The sequence below is a fragment of the Rhinopithecus roxellana genome, chromosome 13 (assembly GCF_007565055.1).
Source record: "Rhinopithecus roxellana isolate Shanxi Qingling chromosome 13, ASM756505v1, whole genome shotgun sequence".
In the NCBI taxonomy this organism is placed as follows: Eukaryota; Metazoa; Chordata; class Mammalia; order Primates; family Cercopithecidae; genus Rhinopithecus; species Rhinopithecus roxellana.
This window is the reverse complement of record NC_044561.1, coordinates 15,701,488-15,722,365: the sequence shown is the minus strand read 5'-3', so window position 1 is coordinate 15,722,365 and position 20,878 is coordinate 15,701,488. Positions and strand designations below refer to the sequence as shown.

Below are 20,878 nucleotides of genomic sequence, written 5' to 3'. Positions count from 1 at the left end.
TCATCTTCCTGGAGAGAAAGTCAAGGCTCAAAGAGGTGAAGAAACTTATCCAAGATAACACAGCATGTAAGTAACAATGTCAGGATTTAAATGCAGCAAAACGAAAGTAATGAAGTGCATCAACCCTGAAGCCAGGCTCCTTGGGATGAGATCCTACTCGAATGCTGTCTCTATCTCAATGTCCACCTATAAAGTAGAGGTGAGAAGTCCCTCCCCACAGAGCTGTGGTCAAAATTAAATGGGTGAGTACTAACTTGCTGGAAACAGTGCTAGCCCATAGGAAGCAGTAGGTAAGTGATCATCATTTCTTTACGCTCAGATTGTCAGAGTCCAAATCCCCTGCAGTTTGCATTGTTTCTTTTTTCTTCTTTTTTTTGAGACGGAGTTTCGCTCTTGTCACCCAGGCTGGAGTGCAATGGTGCGATCTCGGCTCACTGCAACCTCCACTTCCTGGGTTCAGGCGATTCTCCTGCCTCAGCCTCCTGAGTGGCTGGGATTATAGCCATGCGCCACCACGCCTGGCTAATTTTGTATTTTTAGTAGAGATGGGGTTTCTCCATGTTGGTCAGGTTGGTCTTGAACTCCCGACCTCACGTGACCTGCCTGCCTTGGCCTCCTAAAGTGCTGGGATTACAGGTGTGAGCCACTGCACCCAGCCCTGCATTGTTTTGAACTCAGACTTCCAAAAGTCATGCATCTTCAGCCTCCTCCCCTGGCTGTATCATCTTTTCTCTCCAGATCTTGGTCTCCTTTGCAAGTGGAGGGATGGTCATAAAGTCTCCCTCCCTTGCTGGTCTGGTCATTAAGCCTCCTATCCTGACCAACTGTGCTGTCCGTAATGTGTCTATTTCTGCCTCTTCTGATTGGCAGGGTACACTGATGGGTCCCAGGCGGCCCATTCCACCTCCCTAATTTTTCCACCACTCCTGAACCTCCTTCAGTGACTCCCCCCAGCACTGGCCCTAGATTTGAAAAGTTTTATGCCTTTCCTAAGCACACATGCAAATGTAAAAACACTACATGAAACATCAAGCCCTGGTTTAGAGCTTCAGGCCAGGAAATTAAAAGTTATAGTTCCCACAGTAACCATCTCTCTTCCTACTATGCCCGTATTTAGAACTGCGTGCTACTGTAAGGCCTGACAAATTTATTGTCTCTTTCTCTCTCTCTCCCTCTCTCTCTCTCTGTGTGCGTGCACGTGCATGTGTGTATGTCAGGTTGGCTAAGTTTATGAGGAGTGCAAAATCTCAGCACTTTTCTGACTCTGGTGAGGTTAAATTCTCAGCGGCAGTGGGCGCTGTATGGTTGCTCGAGCAGGAAGAACTCCAGAGCACACCCGGATGAATGCCCAGGAAGCTGCTTTCAGCGCATCTCTAGGGCTTGGTTTGGCCAGTATCGTGACAGATAAAACACAGAGAGACGAGACAGACGGCGGTGACCGAAGGGAAAAACCAAACAAGCAAGGGGCAGGGTTAGGGGAAGAGTGATTTGAGGAGCACGAAAGAAAGAGGCAAAAAGGAAATGGGTACTGAGAGGAAGGAATATATTGGGGACTCCAAGAAGTAGAAATGACACAAAGAAGAAGAGATAGGCAAATACTCAGAAGAAGGAAATGTAAAGTAAAGGGCGGGTGGAGGGGAGTGGCAGGGGGAAGAATTAAAATGGAGAGAACACCAGGCACGGTGGCTCACGCCTGTAATCCCAGCACTTTGGGAGGCCGAGGTAGGCAGATCACGAGGTCAGGGGTTCGAGACCAGCCTGGCCAGCATGGTGAAAACCCATCTCTACTAAAGATACAAAAAATTAGCCAAGCGTGGTGGTGCCTGCCTGTAATCCCAGCTACCTGGGAGGCTGAGGCAGGAGAATCGCTTTAACCTGGGAGGCAGAGGGTGCAGTGAGCCGAGATCGTGCCATTGCACTCCAGCCTGAGTGACGGGGTGAGACTGTCTCCAAAAAAAAAAAAAAAAAAAAGAGGGAAAATTTATACAAATAACTAATCTTGTAGATACTTATGATGTACACCTTTCACATTACACATGACAGAACCTTCACTCCTACATGATCACTAGATGTCTGTCCTCCATCCCTCCCGTGCTAGCTGTTTCCATGGGGAGTCTCCAAGGAAGGGTATGAAGGGTAAGAGAGGGTACTCTGTGGCCAGGCTGCCCTGAGTTGCCTGGGGCAAAAGAAAAAGGCAGAAAGGAAATGGAAATAGGAAGAGGGAAAATGGAACCCAAAAGGTAGAAATGACAAAAAGAAAGAAGAGTTAGGCAAGATGACGTAACAGCTAAGTGAACTTCAACAAGTTGGTTAATGTTCCTACGCCTCAGTTTTCTCCTTTATAAACTGAAGATAATGGCCCTCATCTCATGGGCTGTCCTCAGGACTAAGTGTACTCATGAAGCAGCACTCATGAAGTAAGTGCTATGTGAATGTAAAGGTTGTAAAAGTTTGTCATTCCACCCTCCCACAAACCCCAGAAATAGGTATCTACATCCCCAGGTGAGGCTGGAGGAAGCCTGACCTGAGTTACTCTCCCAAAGATCAACAGGAGGTGGAATTCCAACACACCTAATGCTCCTTCTACTAGAGACTAGGGAAAAGGAGGGAGGGAAGTGTGGAAAACAGGGAAGAAAAGAAAGGGAGAAGGACCTTTCCCTGTAGGGTGAGGACAGAGAGAGTGAGAAGGCAAAGAGACCAGAGTAGAGAAAAAAAAAAAAGAATGGTAAGAGATATCCTGAGGTCCCTTGACAGAGGCAGCCAAGGTGGAGGCTGGCTTGGGGGCCATCTCCATCTGACATCAGGGGCCCTGCTAGCTGGTGAGACTGGCACTTGATGTTGCAGGCTGCCAACTCCCTGGCAACTTCCTGCTGTTCCGCACACATGCCTGTCCATCCCTCCACCCACACCTTTCCATGGTTCCATCCATCACCCTCGCAGTCTCATCCAGTACCACAGAACCACTGCCACAACACAGAGCAGGCACTCACGTGGACCTTGTCATGGCGCCTCCACAACAAGTCTGCCAGTTCTTTCCTAACTCTGGAACCTACACCAGGGCTGGCAGGGCACCAGACCCTAAGTCCTCATCTCCAGGGGAAACCCAGGTTGACTGGGCAGCCCATGGAACAAATCAACCTTTGGCTTGAGAGCAGTGCAAATTTGCTATGGATGTCATTGAAAGAAATAAATATAGAAATCCCAGAATGGCTCTGGGCAACTGTTTTCCAAAGTCCAGCCACGCTCTGTTAGCAGATGAGGAGGCAGCCACAACTGCAAAATGTTAATCCAATTGACATTTTGAGGGAGGGAGGAGAGAGGGAGGGAGGAGGAGAAGAAGAGGCTTACTGGTCAGGAGAAATGGTTTCGGCCATTTCTAAAAGATAGGAAGGAGGAGGGAATTAAAAATAGATTTGTTGCTGCCTTAACTCTACAAGCCATGCACACGACATTGATCCCAGAGAGAATAAGCACGGCAGAGGATCAGATGCAGCAGTACCAGTGAGCTCATTTCTCACCGGCAAATATTGACTGCGCAGTAAGAAACTCAAGACTGGAATACGGCTCCTCGTGGGGCAGGAAACAAGTCAGTCAGCAAGCAAAACGCATGCCTCTCTGCTCACATCCATATATCTCTACACAGGTTCAGACATAAAAATCTGCTAAGCCCCATTCATCTAAGATTCGCAGCATGTCCTGGGCCATCATGGCTGATTTCTAACAAGCATTTGCAAAGGCCATGACTCCACTTAACAATTAGCCTCCTCCTACTGTCTGGGTCAGATCCTTCAATGGGTCTCACAGGAAGACAATGGGAGACCCACATGGAACTTAGAACAGCCTTGGCCTAGGAGAGGTGGCCTCTCATCCTCTCTAGGCAGCTCCTTGGACTATAGGAGAGCAGTTCTCTTCCTCTCTCCACCCCCATATTTCTTTTCTCCTAAGTGAAAAGGGTTACAGTACCTTGAATAGACCTTAGAGAAAAGCATCTCCCTCATTATGTCCCTGAATTGTTTCTGAAAATAAAATGTTTTGTGCCAAAAGGCCACCATGGAACCAATCTCCTATTATTTTAAGTAGGACAAATTATAATTAAAATTATAAATTACAATTAAAAATTAAAATTTATTGTATGCTAAGCAAACTGCCCACTTCCCTTTCCAATCAATGTCCAAAATAGAAAAGAAAGTACCATTAGATACTTGTATGTACATGACAACTTCTCTTGTTAGGATACAAAATGCTTAAAACACTGCTTCCTGATCTCAAAACTATCTATGCAGCCATCAGCCAATAGTGGCTATGCATGCAGTAACACGGCCTTTCCCAATAACAACAACTTTTATCTTATTTTATTTTATTTTATTTTATTTTATTTTAACGAAGTTTTGCTCTGTCACCCAGGCTGGAGTGCAAATGGCACGATCTCAGCTCACTGCAACCTCCGCCTCCTGGGTTCAAGTGTTGCTCCTGCCTCAGCCTCCCGAGTAGATGGGAGTACAGGCACCCGTCATCACATCTGGCTTATTTTTGTAGTTTTAGTAGAGATGGGGTTTCACCATGTTGGCTAGGCTGGTCATGAACTCCTGACCTCAGGTGATCTGCCCGCCTTGGCCTCCCAAAATGCTAGGATTACAGGCATGAGCCACTGTACCCGGCCGACGGCACCATTTTAGACCCTGATTATCCTCTTGTTGATGCTTAAGGTTTTCAAAATGTGTATATATCATTCTGACGTTCTACCAATTGTATCAGTCCTGTAACTCAATATTTATCACACACATCATTTTGCTAAAAGTATTGTATTAATTTTTACAATGTAAGTATAAATTCTCTGTATGTAAACATCACTCCAAAAATATGACATATGTCCTTTTTATGAAGTTTAGGTATTTTTTTAAAAAAAGGCAGAGAACTACCATTCAAACCTGCAATCCCATTCCTGAGTATATACCCAAAAGAATATAAATCATTCTGTTATAAAGACATATGCACACATATGTTCACTGCAGCACTATTCACAATAGCAAAGACATGGAGCCAACCTAAATGTACATCAACAGTGGATTGGATAAAGAAAATGTGGTGCATATACACCATGGAACACTATGTAGCCATAAAAAAGAATGAAATCATCTCCTCTACAGCAACCTGGATGGAACTGGAGGCCATTATACTAGGCAAATTGACGGAAGAACAGAAAACCAAATACCACGTTTTCACTTACAAGTGAGAGCTAAACTATGGTTCGCAAAGGCAGAAAGAGCAGTACAATGGACACTGGAGACTCAGAAGCGGGAAGGCTCGGGGAAGTGAGAGCCAAAACACTACCTGCTGGGTACAATGTACACTACTTGGGTGACAGGTCCACTAAAATCTCAGACTTAACCACTACACAATTTATTTTTGTACCCCAAAACCACCTATAACCTTAAAGCTACTGAAATAAAAAAAAAAGAATAGAAAAAGAAAAGAAAGAAAAAGAGAGAAAGAGAGAGAAAGGGAGGAGGGAAGGAAGGGAAGGAAGGCAAGGAAGACAAGGAAGGCAAGAAGGGAAGGAAAGGAGATTATTTATTTATTTATTTTGGAGACAGAGTCTCGCTCTGTCATCCAGGCTGCAGTGCAATGGCGTGATCTCGGCTAACTGCAACCTCCGCCTCCTGGATTCAAGCAATTCTCGTGCCTCAGCCCCCCGAGTAGCTGGGATTACAGGTGTCCACCACCACACCCGGCTAATTTTTGTATTTTCAGTAGAGACGGGGTTTCACCATGTTGCCCAGGCTGGTCTTGAACTCCTGAGCTAAGGCAATACGCCCGCGTCGGCCTCCCCAAGGGCTAGGATTACAGGCATGAGCCACCGTACCCAGCCAGATCATGTTTTTTAAAAAACCAAGGGGCAGCAGCATTATTAACAATAGGCAAGGTGGAAAAAACACAAATGTCCATCTACAGATGAATGGGTAAACACACTGTGATATGTACATACAATGGAATACTACTCCGCCTTCACAAGAAAGGAAATTCTAACACATACTACAACATACCGGAATCTTGAAGACATTGTGCTAAGTGAAACAAGCCAGACACAAAAGGACCAATCTATAATTCCATATAGAGGAAGGATCTGGAGTAGTCAAACTCACAGAAACAGAAATACAGGTCACCAGGGGCCAAAGGTGGGGGACGGGGGTGAGTAATAGGGAGTTATTTTTTCATCAATATAGACTTTCTGTTTGAGGTGATGAAACCATCCTGGAGATGGGTGGTGACAACAGATGCACAACACTGTGACTGTGCTTAATGTCACTGAAGTGCACACTTAAAAATGGTTAGAATGGTACATTTTGTGTTATGTATATTTTACCAAATTGAAACAAACAAACAAGACTCATTCTACTATGAAAACCTCAACTCATGGCCGGGCGTGGTGGCTCACACCTGTGATCCCAGTACTTTGGGAGGCCGAGGTGGGCGGATCACGAGGTCAGGAGTTCAAGACCAGCCTGGCCAACATGGTGAAACCCCAACTCTGCTAAAGATGCAGAAGGTGGCCCAGGTGTGGTGGCGCATGCCTGTGGTCCCAGCTGCTTGGGAGGCTGAGGCAGGAGAATCACTGGAACCTGGGAGGCAGAGGCTGCAGTGAGCTGAGATTACACCATTGCACTCCAGCCTAGGCGACAGGGTGAGACTCCATCTCTATTTAAAAAAAAAAAAAAAGGAAAAGAAAAACAAAGAAAAGAAAAAGGAAAAGAAAAGAAAAGCTCAACCCAGAAGCATGCTGTAGGGTGTGCCTATGCATCATGATAGACTTTATATGCTAAGTCTTAGGTTGCCCTGCAACCCAGCTGTAGCCAGTGACCATTTTACTCAGGGGCTCACCCTGGAGGAAGGAGCAGTATCTGCTCACAGTATTTGAGGCCCGATACAGTCCTGAGGTGGCTCCCTCTGTTACCACTGTCTTGATCGAGTGAATTCTGGCATCAGTTTTTCCTGGTGACATCAGCAGCATGTCAAATGACATGTTAGATGTTAGGAAAGGGCTCTCATTGGTAAGATAAAAGTGCTATCAACAATGTGGACTGGCTACAGTTTATCAGAGATACTTGCCACTTTTTCATAACACAGAATGAAAATCTGGAGAGGCTGACATCAACATTCTTAGTGATGCTGTCTAAGGGGTGATCCACAGCGAGCCTGTTTCCAGCTGCTGCTTAGAAGAAACTCTGTTTGCCTAATGCCAACTATGAGGGTGACAGCAATGGTCCCTGTCACAGTGTCACGCTTGCCTCTAGTGAACCTTTCTATAAGAGAGTGGTCAGAGCATTTGAAAGGACAGAGGGCAGAAACATATCTTTACTGTTGGCTGAATCATTGTGTGCCTACTAATGAATGTTTGATCAATAAATGTCTTTCTGTGTGGCAGAATCTGGTGGAATAATTTTTTTTTTCATCACAATATGTTAGTGAAATTCTAGTTTGAGGTTCTTTCATCTTCAACTTTTTGGCCACTACTATTACCTACAAATTCAGCTAAGAGTTGTCCATGACCAAATTGATTTAGGTAAATTCACACACTCACATACACACACACACGGAGAGAGACAGAGAGAGAGAGAGATAGGAGGGGGAAGGGAGAGAGAGGAGAGAATGAAAAAAATAGGATCAGGTAGTCCCCTAGTCTCTTCCAATTACAAAAGTTTGCACTGAACCTTACCTAAGAGATGACTAGTGGTCACGTTTGCATGGCCAGCACTGACTTTGGGGGGCACGAGCAAGGATGAGGAGATTAGAGAATGAGACTTTGGGCTTATCTTTACAAAGTAAAAGAAATAAATTGCTTACCGAGCATCTTTAGTGAATGCTGTATCCAGACCATATCCCCAATCCCAGTTATTTCAGTCCCCTAAGATTTTAATTTTGTGTACTCTCTATTCAATTCAGCAAAAATCACCCTTGTCCCATAAAGCAATGATCAGATAGCTGCAGTGATTTTCTTTTTTATTTTTTTTGAGACAGAGTCTCACTCTGTCTCCCAGGCTGGAGCACAGTGGCACGACCTTGGCTCACTGCAACTCTGCCTCCCGGGTTTGAGCAATTCTCGTGCCTCAGTTTCCTGAGTAGCTGGGATTACAAGCACGCGCCACCATACCCAGCTAATTTTTCTATTTTTAGTAGAGACGGGGTTTCACCACGTTGGCCAGGCTGGTCTTGAATTCCTGACCTCAAGGGATCCACCCACCTCAGCCTCCCAAAGTGTTAGAATTACAGGAGTGAGCCACAGCACCCAGCCGTGATTTTCTTGACAAACAACTGCCACCTGATGCAGATGAAGGATGAAATCACATCCTATATGATTTTATTTTCAGATTTTTCCCTAAGATTTTATTATGAAAAATTCCAAACACACAGTAAAGTTGAAAGAATTTTACAATGAACATATATATAGCTGCACCTATAATGTACCATGACCCTCTCACCATATTTGCTTTTATCATATTTATCCTTCTATCCATCCGTCAACACATCTTTGGTTTTTTTTAATGCATTTCAAAACAGTAAGACAGTCAGCAGCACATTACTTCCTAGGCATTTTAATGTGTATATCATTAACCAGGTTCAATAGTGTTTATGGGATTTTCCCCCCACCTTCAAGGTAAAAGTTACATACAATGAAATGCACAAACCACTGGGTAAATTTTGACAGTGCATACTCCTATGTAACCCAAACACTTTTCAAGATGCAGAAAGTTCTGGAGTGATGAGGAAGTTCCCTCAAGCTCCTCCTTTGACAATATCTGCATCCTCCCACCATAGGCAATCCCTTCTTGATTAAGCTTAGTTACAGATTGGTTCTTCCTGTCCCCAAACTCAATCTATTAGGAATCCTGAAGTACACACTCTTTGAGTAAGCTTTCTCTCATAGCATCAAGTTTCTGCAATTCATTCAAGTTGTTTCATGTACTGCTAATCTGTTTTTACTTACTGCTTGGTGAGTGGCATACCATAATATTAACAGAACACAAATTATTTATCTATTCTCTCAGTGATGAATACCTGGGCTGTTTTTGCAATAACAGCTTCATAGTCCAGCGATAACTACAACTGCAATGGAAGGGTCAGAGGTAGATATCTATTCAGTATTTTTTTTTTTTTTTTTTTTGAGACAGAGTCTCAGTCTATTGCCCAGGCTGGAGTACAATGGCGCGATCTCGGTTCAATGCAACCTCTGCCTCCCAGGTTGAAGCGACTCTCCTGCCTCAGTCTCCTGAGTAGCTAGGACTACAGGCGTACATCACCACACCCAGCTAACTTTTTATATTTTTAAAAGAGACAGGGTTTCACTATGTGGGCCGGATGGTCTCGAACTCCTGACCTCAAGCAATCTGCCCGCCTCGGCCTCCCAAAGTGCTAGGATTACAGACCTATCTATTCAGTTTTATAGGAAATCACCAGACCTTTCTTTAAAGGGGATGAACCATTTATATTCCCACCAGTAATATGTGAGAGTTACAGTTGCAACACATCCTTACCAACATCTGATGTTGTTAGTTTTGTTTTAATTTTAGCCACGCTGGTGGGTTTGAAATGGCATCTCATTGTGGTTTTTCCTGCTTCCTATGAGTTACCTGAACATTTTTTAGAATTCCATTGTAATTTACCTACGGTGGTTTTTAATGCATCTCTTTGTATAGCTTTTTGAACAGTTGCTCTAGATATTACATTACATATGCATAATTTATCAAAGTCTACTGGGGCTGACATTTTACCAGTTCGAGTGAACTGCAGCACACTTAACTCCTATTGTATCCCTTTATCCTCTCTCATTTACAGTAGGATGGCCTTAAATACTTCCCTTACATACATCAAAAGCCACATTAGACATTTTCCAAACTCCTTTACAACTCGGACTCTGTTGTGAAACTCAGTTTCCACCAAGCACACACACCTGCATGAGATGACAGAGGCAAAAATGAAAGTCAGGAGGTAGAGGATGCTCTTGGGCCTGCTTCTGCTGTTTTCTGGCAAGCATGAGCAAGGGATGTTATTTTGCTTTTGAGGTAGCTGTTGTTAGAGCTGTGAGTCCGGTCCCAAACTTCTCAAGTATCAAAAAGTATGGTTCTCATCCTGCTCACACAGTTCTCAGCAGACACGGTAGGGTCCTTAAGGGAGCAGCCGCCCCGTGGCTTCTTAACCACAGTTTCCTTGGTGGTCTGGTTTGATACGGTTCTCGCCTGTGCCTCTAGCCTCTCTTAGGATTCTGCAAGGCACTTAAGAATAGCAATACACGGCCGGGCGCAGGTGGCTCAAGCCTGTAATCCCGGCACTTTGGGAGGCCGAGATGGGCGGATCACAAGGTCACGAGATCGAGACCATCCTGCTAATACGGTGAAACCCCGTCTCTACTAAAAAAATACAAAAAACTAGCCGGGCGAGGTGGCGGGCGCCTGTAGTCCCAGCTACTCGGGAGGCTGAGGCAGGAGAATAGCATAAACCCAGGAGGCGGAGCTTGCAGTGAGCTGAGATCCGGTCACTGCACTCCAGCCCAGGCGACAGAGTTAGACTCCGTCTCAAAAAAAAAAAAAAAAAAAAAAAAAAAAGAATAGCAATACACTGGCTGGGCGCAGTGGCTCATGCCTATAATCCCAGCACTTTGGGAGGCCAAGGCGGGCGGACCACGAGGTCAGGAGATTGAGACCAGCCTGACCAACAGGGCACTACAGCCTGGCAACAGAGCGAGACTCTGTCTCAAAAAAAAAAAAAAAAAAAAAGAAAAAAGAAATACATCTTTTTCTGTTGAAGCTCATGCATCCTCTTGTCTGTAACTGAACTCTAATGGTTATAGTCCCACAGCTAATTACTGGCAGAGCTGGGATCAAAACTCAGATCTCCGTTCTTTCTTCTGCAGTGCGCTGCAGTCTTTCTCTCAACAATGTTCTTCAAAGAAGAAAGAGTTGAAAGTCCCACATTCTATTTTGAGAACACACACTGGGAATGAAATGTTTGTATTTCTCTGTCACATCCTTTTCACTCTACATGTGTGGTTATCTTTGCCTGGGTGAGTTAAACCACTGCTCAGGAATGAGACACTGTGGGTGTTTCTTAGGCAGCACAATGGTGACAGCAATGAGCATATTTTTCTCCCGTGCCTTGCTACTGGGCTAGATTAATCAAGATATTTGTTTCTTAAAAGATTCAACTCACTGCAATAAACAGAGAAAGATGTAATCTGCAGTGGCTTCTCACACTTCACTGCATGTGGACAAACCCTTATTTATTATTCATTTTTTAAGACGGAGTCTCACTCACTCTGTCACCCAGGCTGGAGTGCAGTGCAGTACAGTGGTGCAATCTCTGCTCACTGCAACCTCTGTCTCCCAGGTTCGAGTGATTCTCTTGCCTCAGTTCCCCAAGTAGCTGTGAGTACAGAAGCACGCCACCATGCTCGGCTAATTTTTGTATTTTTTTGTAGAGATGGGATTTCACCATGTTGGCCAGGCTGGTCTTGAACTCCTGGCCTCAAGCGATCCACCCACCTCAGTCCTCCCAAAGTGATGAGTTTATAAACGTGAGCCACTGCGCCCAGCCAACAAACCCTTAGCTTGGAACTCAAAAAGATCTGGATGGACATTTCAGCTCAGCTACATCCCAGGTAGGGCCATTGACTGAACCTTTACTGAGCTTCCACTCATCCAGCCCAGCTGGCTTCCTTGCTGATCTTCCAACAAGACAAGCACACTCCTGCCACAGGACCTTCACACGTGCAATGTCCACTGGATGGAATCTGCATCCTCTTGATATTTGTGTGCTGTGCACCCTGACTTCACTCTAGTGTCTGCTCAAAAAGCTTTCCGTAACACCCTGCTCCCCTGACTTACCTTTTCCCCCATAACACTCAAATGTCTCAATCTTATATACATACCTATTTCTTCACTGATTATCCCCTGTGACTGGCACATAGTAGGAACTCCATAAATCTTTCAGGAGTGAATGAATGTCTGCCTGCAAGTTTGACAGAGACTCGGGGTCCTCCTCTGTAGGCTGACCTCCCAAAGCTGACCTTGAACAACTGCTGTAAATATGAACTGAGACTGGTTATATTAAAATCCACGATCCTGAAAACATGTGCTCAGCATGTAGTGAGCATTTTACAAGTTTCATTGTTTCTAAGAAAAACTGTTTTTCACATTCTAACATCTCTGAAGTTGAGAAAGTTTGAGCAATCACTGGAGATCACAGAGCAGAGGTTGACACAGTTGTTCCCACTAATGCCTCTTCGCAGAATGGGTGTCAGAGGCTTCCGTGAAAATCCCAGAGACAATGAAGGGCGTCACTCTTTTAACCACTATGAACCAAATGGTTGTGGGAAGAGGCAGGAAGAAATGGAGAACCAGATGTGTTTAGCAACATTCCTAGAAGCCAAGCCAGGAGGAGGCCAGCTCCACAGAACTGCAAAGTGGGTTAAGCGTCGTCTTCACAGGATTCTCATAAGAAATGCTGCATGCTCACAATGACGCAGAGGACAGCACAATATAGACAGATGCAGGAGACGGCACTGAGTTGAAAAATGGATTTTGAAGAGTGAGACTCCAAGAGAAGAAGCTTTTGCAATATCTGAGCCAATATATTTGCTTATACTTTCCTTTATATGTACGCATAGCAATAAAACATGGCAAAAACCCAAGTCTAAAATAGTTCTTTCAATAAGCATAAAAGAAAGATTCAAAGCGATTAAAAAAAAAAATTGTGCCATGATTTAATTAAAAGATTTCTTGGCTTTACATAAAATAATGCCATGTCTTACACTCAGCAGCATCTAAGGTTAGGTGAATTTGTTTGAAAAAAAAAAACTGAAAAACAAGACTTCAAAGCACTCTTGACCCCAGACACTTCTCTACTGGTTCATCCATTGACCTAATTTCCCTGTATTTAATTCCCATGTCTATTTTCAAGACTGACTTACGTTGCAGATTCCAAAACAACCACTGACTTACATTGCAGGTTCCAATGCACCTACTGTCCTTAACGTGTACATAGATTTGTTGCCTTCTCTCCAGGGGCATGAGATTTGTTGCCTCCAGGAAAGTCAACAAAACTATGTATTCCTTAAGGACAGTGGTTCTCAAAGCGTTGTCCCGGGACCAGCAGCATCAGCATCACCTAGACAGTAGTTAGCAATGCACATTTGCCGGGCACGGTGGCTCACGCCTGTAATCCCAGCACTTTTGGTGGCCGAGGCGGGTGGATCACGAGGTCAGGAGATTGAGACCATCCTGGCTAACACAGTGAAACCTCATCTCTACTAGAAATACAAAAACATAGCCAGGCATGGTGGTAGGCGCTTGTAGTCCCAGCTACTTGGGAGGCTGAGGCAGGAGAATGGCGTGAACCCGGGACACAGAACTTGCAGTGAGCCGAGATCGCACCACTGCACCCCAGCCTGGGCAACAGAGCGAGACTCTGCCTCAAAAAAAAAAAACCATAAAAAAGAAATGCACATTCTGAGGCCTCCCAAGACCTGCTAATTCAGACACTGGAGGAGAAGAAGGGTGTTCCAACAAGTCTTTCAGGTCATTATGACTCATGCTATAGAGTTTGAGAATCGCTGCTCCAGGAAAAACACCCAGTACCATCTACCATCAACTTGACCACTCAAGTGTCACCACTCATTGAAGCTTAACTAAAATGTCCAGATAATTAACTGTGCACCAGGCACTATGTGGAAGGCTGAATGCTGCCTCACAATCCAAAGTGGTATGTGTGTAAATGACTAAATAAAATACAAAAATGGGATGACGTGAGGGCTGGCGGGGATGCCAGAACCATGCTCTGTTCAGGGGAATAGAGGACTGATTCTGATCCAAGAGTTCCGGTGGACTTCATCTCTGAATTTTATAGGTGAAGAAGCTGTTCAGAGTCCACTGTGGTGCTCTCTTACCGATGGAGAGGCACAGTCCCTCTCCCCCAAATGCTGGTGGCCTGGAGGCAGTGTCTGAGCTGGCCTTGAAGAGTGAGTAGTAAACCCACAGGTAGGCAGAGGTCTTGAAGGACATTCCGAGTAGAGGGAAAAACAGAAACAAAAGTAGGGAAGTGTGAAAGTAATTATTTTGTTCAGGGAAGAGTGGGTAGCAATCTGCAGTAGTTTAGGTACCTTTTAAGCTTGTAGAAAAGGCTGACGAGTGAGAGATCGGGAGGGACAGGAGAGTGTAGCCTGAGAGTGGATTTCCACATCCATGGTCTGATGTGAGCAGCTGGCAGTGAGAACAAAGATGTTGACAGCAGTGTTTCTCACCCTGTAAGAGGAACATGGGATTTCCTGGAATCTCGTTAAACTGCGGGATCTGATTCATAATCTCGGGATGGGCCTGCAGTTGTGTCTTTTTGAGCAGCTCCAAGGTGATGCTGGGATCACACTCGGAGTGGTGAATGCAGGTGCTACAGGGAGAGTGCATGAAGATGCTTGGAAATGATGCCTTTACATTGCTGTCAGGATACATGGTTGGGTGGGCCCATGATGGTGTTTTCAGAAGAATGGCAATAGATGGAAAGGAAAACGGGAATTGGGGGCAAAAGTTTTTTATAAAGCGAAGGCGGAACATGGAGTTCCGCAGACGAAAACGAGGTTGTTGGAAACAGAACAGTGCATCCACCGCAATTAGTCTCAGGCAGTGTGTGACAATAAGTTCCTGATAACGGTGGCTTAAACCAGAGGGACTTTTATGTCTCTCTCACATCCAGAAAGTCAGTAAGTTGGTAGTGCAGGGTGGAATGTGATTTAATAGTGCCATTGGCTTCCCAGGATCCCATCATTCTGCTTTGCCATCCTCAGCTGTAGGTTGAGGCCCCTCAGTGTCCAATATCATGCTAGAGCATCAACATCCTTGTTGCAGGCTGGCAGCCAAAAGTAGTGGAAGAGAAAGCCAAAGATGGGGATGCATCTCAACAGCAAAAGTCATTGTAAGTGGCTTCCCTGAAGTTCCATGGCTATGCCCAACTGCCACAGGGGCAGGGAGACATAGTCATTTCTCTGGTTGTTTTGCTCTCCTGAATGTAAGCAGAGGTCTGTTCCTAAGCAGAAAAGGGACAATGGATGTAGGGAGGCAACGTGGCAGTCCTTGCTGCAAGTGGAATCCATGGTGACAACTCAAAAGGGGGAGGGCACAGTGAAGTAATCAGATTCTTAGGGGATACTTGAGTGTCAGCCTCTTGTGCTCACGGGTGTCTAAATCTACTTGTGTCTTGTGATTTCGCTAGTTCATTAGTGTGAGTGTTCCTCTCCTCTGTCATAAAAAACCTGTCCCAATCCTTCTCATCTGCAAGAGCCAGTTCCACTGCCATCTCCTCCAATAATGGTGGCTGCATTTCACAGGGTTGTTCTAAGAAGTCAAGGAGATAAAGCACTTGGAACAATGGTTGGCACATATTATGCGCTGGGCACATAATAATCACTTAATAAATGCTAGATATGAATTATATGCACCAAGACCCAGTATGGGTGCAGACACACAGTAGGCACTCAATGTGCTTTGGCTGAATCTAATCTGTAGCTTCTGGACTGACCTCTGTGCCTTAGTTTTTTTCCTGTGGCTCATGTGTCCACCACACCTACCATTCTCCAAGGCCCAGCCAAAAGCCAGAATCTAGCCCCAACAGGGACATTATTTAGATGAAAGAACATTTTTCGACAGCCATCCTAGTTTTCAGGGCCTTGCCAAGAAATAGAAAAGAAAAGCAATATAAATGTTAATAGGAGATTGTCTATTCACTTTTACTTAGGCTAATCTACGGCAGACCAACAAAGAGGGAATTAGACAGCCAGTGGGACAGGAAAACACAGGACCTTGACAGGCTGAAGCCCAACAGACTGTAGTTTCCAGCAGGAAATGTAATTCCAGGCCAACAACGAAGGCTACATGGAAATCGGGACAAAGGGTTTCTCCTTGGGATGCCTCTATGGTGTGAGATGAGGTTCCTATGGTGGTCCCTGTTTTCCTGGGCATCCATCAAATTAGTGCCTACTATATGCAGCCACAGGTCTGACTGGTAGGGACAAAAAGGTGATTATAGCAGCTCCTGTCCCCAAGGACTACAGAGGCAAGAAAAATAAACCAATAACTACAATACAGTGTGAAGTAAATGTTACGAGATGTGCAGACTCAAGATATTAGATAAGCAAGGAAGAGGGGCAGATTGCCAGAACAACAGAGCAGGAGAAAGATTAGGTACAAAGTTGTCTTCTTGTAGAACAGAAGACCCTGAGGCGGGGTTCTAAAAGGTGAATAGAAGTTACCCCGGCAAAGAAGGCAGGAAAAGGTGTTCTAGGAAGTGAGACCACCAGGTACAAAGACTAGAGAGCATGAGTTCATGTCCTTTCCAGGGACACTGATGAAGCTCAAAACCATCATCCTCAACAAACTAACACAGGAACAGAAAACCAAACACCGCATTTTCTCACTCATAAATAGGACTTGAACAATGAGAACACATGGACACAGGGTGAGGAACATCACACACCAGGGCCTAGCTGGTGGGGGGAGGGGTTGGAGGGAAAGGGGAGGGAGAGCATTAGGACAAATACCTAATGCATGCGGGGCTTAAAACCTAGATGACGGGCTGACAGGTGCAGCAAACCACCGTGGCACATGTATGCCTATGTAACAAACATGCACGTTCAGGTCATGTATCCCAGAACTTAAAGTGGAAAAAAAAGAAAAAAAAAGACTAGAGAGATACATCATGATAGGCTAAATAATGCCTCCCAAAGATGACCACCTGATAATTCCTGAAATTTGTGAGTATCACATTACATAACAAAAAAAGGACTTTGTAGGTATGATTAAAGACCTTGAGGTGGAAGATGATCCCAGATTATCCTGCTGGGCCTGATATAATCACAAAGGTCCTTGTAAGAGAGATGCAGGAAGAGTCAGCATCAGAGGGAATGTTGGTGTGATAATGGAAGCAGAAAGTGGTGTGATTCATTTGCAGAGGATGGGGCCACAAGCCAAGGGATGCAAGTGGCTGCTAGAAGCTGAAAAAGGTAAGGGGATGGGATTCTCCCTCAGAGCTTCCAGAAGAAAACAGCCCTATGGACACCCTGAATTTAGTTCAGTGAGACTGATTTTGGACTTCTGACCTCCAGAACTATAAAAGAGTAAATCTGTATTATTTAAAAGAGTAAATCTGTATTATTTTAAGCCATTAAGTTTATGGTGATTTGATACAGTAGCAACAGAAAACTAACATACACATGTTAAGGGTGTGTATTCCAGAATGTTAAGGAAGAACATCAGAAAACTGAATCAGAGGAGGCAGGCTCAGGCCAAGTCATGGAAGGATCTGTGCACCAGCCTGAGTTTAAGTTTTATCCTCAATGCGGAGCGTCCACTAAAGCGTCTTAGCAGAGGGATACTAAAGCGCTGACTCATCAAATTTCTGGATCTTAAATCTTAGCAATGACCACATGTCTAATTCTCCATTTTATTGACTCATTTCTTTTATTATAGACTGTAATGGCTGTATAAAACAAAGGAATAACCTAATGGAATATAGAAGGCTATTTCATCCCTCCAAATTCCACTCTAATGTTCTTGAAGATGCATACACGTATCTGCAGGGCTGTGATCCAGTATAAGCATGGGTGTGCAGACAGGGAGACTTACTGGAAATTGGGGATTTCTCCCCAGAATCCTGGCCTGATGACTGCTGTATGGCTACAAAGATCTTGTTCAAATGTCCCACCCTGCCTCAACTCCAGGAACAGGATAGGCAACCCATGTTCACTGAGTGCTCTCTTAGGGCCAGAAGCTTTGTGAACGTCCTATCATTGAGCTCTCCACGATCCTCCTGGGCAGTACCCTCAGCTGCCAGGAGTCTCTTGTAACTGAGCCCGATTCCCTGAGCACTGCTGTTGCAAGGCACGACACCCATCAGTGAAGCCTGGAAAAGATGATAATCCACCTACACATGGTCCCTACCTACCTCTGCCCAGTCTCTGTCTACACACAGAAAAGCCCTGAAGGGTAGAATTCCAGCCGGCCTCCTCCTTCTCACTCACTCTTGGTACACCAACCTTTATGCACTCACACACCCTGCATCAGGGCCCCTGCCAGCTATGTCTTTGGCCGAATGTTGCTTGCTGCCAAAGGAATCACTTAGGTGGCCTGTAAGCAGCCCCGGATCTGACAAGCTGGGTCTGCTCTAGCACTGCCGCTAGACCCCTGAGGCCATGGCCAGACACGCAGAGGCTCTAAAGCAGTGCTCTGGCTGTTGCCAGAGCAGGGGACCCAAACCAAGGAGGATCCAAGGCATAAGAAGCCTGAGTTCAAATCCTCACTGAGACACTTCACGGCTATGGAACCTTGGCCAAGTCACTGTCCTTCCATCAAAACAGGAGGGTATGGCCATCACCTACGCTTGCCACCATGGTGCACCCCACAAGTTAGAAAGCGACACTTCCCATGCATCTGACAGGTCCCACAGCCACAGAGGGCTCTGTGGTGGAAACACAACACAACACAACACAACACACACCTGGCAACACTGGGCATGTTGAAGCCTCAAATTTGAGCTGTTTTCAACAGTGTTGTCATGAACAGATTCTTGCAGTCTATTCCACCCCCTTTCATCTTTTCTTTTAGAATCTGTATTTGGAGACAGTACTTCCCTGGAAATAAAAGCATTGAGTTGAAGGGTCTATCACAGAGTTAAAGGATATGCACAATTTATGGTTCTTGTGATGACCTGGCTCTCTCCAGGAAGAGCAATGTCGATCCCACCAAGTCAGATCAGACAGCACTGCTCATGTCCCTACTTCATTCCAGCATGGAACCAAGCACTTCAGTTATTCTTTTCCAATATCACACAATGCTCAGCCCCATTTGACTGATGAGGAAAGTGAAGTTATGGAAAGCAAAGCGACTTGCCCAAGGCAATGCAGTTATTTTGATACAGAGCTGGGAGAAGGATCTAAGTCCCTGGAATCTTCCAACTCCATTGTATCTGCTGAATTATTCAGGTCTTTGAGTTATCCCACACTACTTCAACAGCTCTCATTTATTACACATAACCATAGGCCAGGTTCTAGAGGCTACTTGATTATACACACTACCGCGTTCGTCCAAGTCAATAAGGCAATAAACATGATAATGTTGCTAATGATGATAGTAGCACCTACCTACTACTGAATGTTTAATACATGCAGGCATTGTGTAAGGTACTTACATTATTTTAACTCTAAAAATGAGTTAGTCTGAACATGCCCAGTTTATAGATGAAAGAACTGGAGCTCAGAAAAGAGACATCCCCCAAGAGTCCCACAGATGATAAATGGAAAACACATCCATCAATAAATGGATTTGAACACAGGGCTGGCTCCTAACAGTTAACTGCCTCAGGTGGACGACAAGAAAGACGGTTTCTAAAGATGACAGTGAGAAAAATCAGCATTCCGTGTTAGTTTGTCTTCCCTGCAATGTGCCGGCTGTGTGTCGTTTGATCAGCGCTGAGTTTATTTCAACCCCATCAGACTGGCTGCATACAAATGCATGTCTTTCTCTTCTGGGGGCTGCTTCCCATTATAGCAAACATGGATCACACGGCTCAGCCCACACCCCCACACAAGCCTCCAGGGTACCGCCTCCAATGGCCAAGAGGGACCTCGTCAGGGCCTGAGAACAGAGGGAAAGCTCCCTCTCAGGGCACCATCTGCACTGCAGAGGAGGAAACAGGAAGGGGGAGCTCCTAGAAAGCAGCAAGAGTATCCTGGCATAAGGGACGAGCTTCGAGGCTAGGAAAGAAGCTACAGGTTCAAGTCCCAACTCTGCACATAACTCAATGTGTGACCTGGGGTAAGTCAGTCTTGGTCACAGGACAACTAATAAAATTATTAAACAAGTAACTTGATGTAATTTCAGATTTCCCTCCTGGAAGGGGATGGAAGAGGTTCTAGTAAAAATAAACTGAATCGCTTTAAAGAAAGGAAATGATTTGGCAAATCCAGACAGAAAATACCTGGTCTCCAGATCACTTGCATAGCTAACCTACCTTCTTAGAAGTTCTTTTCATCAAAAGACAGAGACATAAATCCCTGTGAATTGGCCCCTTTCTGCCCTCAGACAGGTACAATCTCAGATTCTTCCTGATCCACAGCATCTCAGATCCTGAAACCACTGCAGAATGAAAGCAGCCTGAAAAAGAAACCATTACCCCATCATCGAGTAAGAATTCTATCATCTTCAGTAGATCCAGAACTGGCACGCGAGACCAATTCCAGCTGAAAAATGTCATGGCTACTAAAGACGTTGGAGGGAATGGGGAAAACACGCTGGCTTCACTCCTTCACTGCCCTGACACTAGATGAACATGCCAGGTGAGAAAGGGAGAGCTCCCGGGGCCACACCTGCCCCTTGGCACAAGCAACCCCATCATTTTACTGTGAGTCCATCGGTAAAATAGAGGGAGTATCCAGGTGAATAGGAAAAGCATTCAACCTCCATATAACAAGATTTATAAAATCAACGCTGGCTTGCCAGGGATCCTCTTTGACTATAACTTAGAGAGTCTCAAGGTGTTAACAGCTGGAAGTGGTTATTAGGTTCCTGAAATCCTATAGCTGGGGTTTATGGTTACATTTCTGATGCACAACAGCCAAGACTGTCCAAGCACACATGCATCATGCTCCCTCCCTCCTTTCTCCAACTGCTCTGGCTTTGCAGCCAATCCTACTCCCTGGTCTCAGTTCTTGGGAATCAAGGGAACCTTCTAAAATATCAAGTTGCTTTAGAGAAGTGTCAATTTGTAAATTCTCCACTTGGCCCTATCTACCTGCACAGATACAGATAAGTCCGGGGGAAGCAAAAGAGATTTTGTGTCTCTTTTT

General features: G+C 45.0%; 1 protein-coding gene and 1 non-coding gene across 3 annotated transcripts in view; both read right to left on the bottom strand.

The window, feature by feature from the left end:
* The window catches only part of LARGE1 (LARGE xylosyl- and glucuronyltransferase 1), a 634,203-nt gene that overhangs the window by 402,045 nt on the left and 211,280 nt on the right, over positions 1 to 20,878 (bottom strand). The gene's annotated exons all lie outside the window — the stretch shown is intronic.
* On the bottom strand, positions 18,125 to 18,259 carry LOC115893070. The gene has a single exon (XR_004053026.1). It is a non-coding gene; the product is annotated as a small nucleolar RNA SNORA76 (small nucleolar RNA).